Source organism: Bison bison, unplaced genomic scaffold (assembly GCF_000754665.1).
Source record: "Bison bison bison isolate TAMUID 2011002044 unplaced genomic scaffold, Bison_UMD1.0 scf7180017864475, whole genome shotgun sequence".
NCBI classification, from domain to species: Eukaryota; Metazoa; Chordata; class Mammalia; order Artiodactyla; family Bovidae; genus Bison; species Bison bison.
This window is the reverse complement of record NW_011495036.1, coordinates 1170447-1172252: the sequence shown is the minus strand read 5'-3', so window position 1 is coordinate 1172252 and position 1806 is coordinate 1170447.

Genomic DNA, 1806 nt, shown 5'->3' with positions numbered 1-1806 from the left:
GCAATTAAATCAGCAGCAAGAAAACAAGAGCCTCACTAACCCAAATGTCACCCTGCCATCTATGTCATGTCCCCTTGACCATGGCGGAAGGCAGAGGGGGAAACGGGACATGGCTCTGTGCATAGATACACTAGGCTTTGTGCTTTATTTAAAGTCTGGTTGGGTACAGAAAAACACGCACACACAGTTACGTTAAAATATCCAAAGAAAATTTACTGCAACTTTCATACAATTGAATTTGTGCTACAAGACACGTTGCATAGGAAACTATTTAAAGCCCCTGAGGAAAAAAATCTCCATATTTAAGGTGCGACTGGTTTTGTTTCTTCTTTGGGGAAAAGTGAGAGATGCTCTCTGGGAAGACTGAAGGCGGAGAGAGTGGAGCGCAGAATGTAAGATGATTTCGTGGGATGATGGGGAGGGGAATCGTGGGGTGTCTCGGTTTTTGCAGCATAAAATCTGTAATGTTTTTTGTTGTTGTTGTTTTCTAGCTGTGGGTTTTCTGAATCGGAATCAATAGCTGTAGAAGAATGTTTTAGCCCAATAAGGGATTTACATGGATTATACTAAGTAATTAACGCGCTTCCAGCAAGCAGATTTAGAGAATGAGATTCCGGAATCCCAGATGGTGCATCGCTCCTGTAAGCACGGCGTGTGTCCCGGCACCTTCCCGGGCATCGACTCTATTGATCTTCCAGATGTTTCTTCTCGCCCATCCCTCACTTTCTTCCGAGATGATGCAACCACACGCGACTGCAGAATTCAGCCCAGCAAGGTAACCTCCAGCTATCAAGCCATCAAGGCAACCGTCAGCCAAGGCTCAGATTTTACGTGAGAACATTTTCAGACAATGATCACCCTGCTCAGATAATCTTCATGCTCTTTTTGTCTTTAAAGATTTCCCTATGCTCTTTATTTCCAAGGAAAGGAGAGACAGACAGACGAGGAGGGGAGAAGGGCTCCATTTCAGGTGAAGTGGAGTTTGGCAAATGCCAGCAGGCGTCTCTGGACATCAGAATAGGGTGTGCTTGTGGTGATGTGCTCTCTGTGCCCAGAAGAGAGGCTGTAAGCTCTGCAGCAAGCATTCCCTGCCCCCGGGAGAGGCTGGGCGAGGCCTCTCAGAGCTGCAGGGACCACTTGGCTCCGGGTGGCGAAGGGCACACAGGCAGGGGCTCAGAAAGTCTTCCCCTGTGTCATGGCCGATCCTTCCTGCAACACGAGGCCAGGGTCGGAAGGTAATAAAAACAGGAGGGAAGAGTAGGACCAGGACAGCCTCAGAAAGAACGGGCGGGCACCGACTGGACTCGTTTACTGAGACACCACGTTTCTATTTGATTTCTTTTTCACAAGTACACAGCCAAGAAGGTCTGGCACTTGAGCAAGTGTCTTCCCGTGCTCAGTGGTGAAATTCAAAGTGTGTCCGACAACCAGAAACGCTCCCACAACCCTTAAATACATATATACATCTGTCACATAATTTAAAAAGGTCTTCATAGAACATAAAAACCTCAACACTATCTGATCCTAAGAAGTGTTTTCTTCTTTTAATTTAGGGTCCAGTAAAAAATTAGATAACCACCTTTCTGGTACGCCCTACCCCTATACTTTAAAAAAAAAAAAAAGATTTTAAATTTAAATTTATACTTAACAAATAGAAACCTATTTGATTGGCAACTACCTGCAGTAGAAATTCCCTTCGGGCCTCCCCCACGATGGAGAAGGCAGGTGGAACATCATATGTGTGCTTGGTCCTGGGTGAGGGTCCAGTGGGGAGGGCCCCTGGGTCTGTCTGAGCAGCTGACCCTC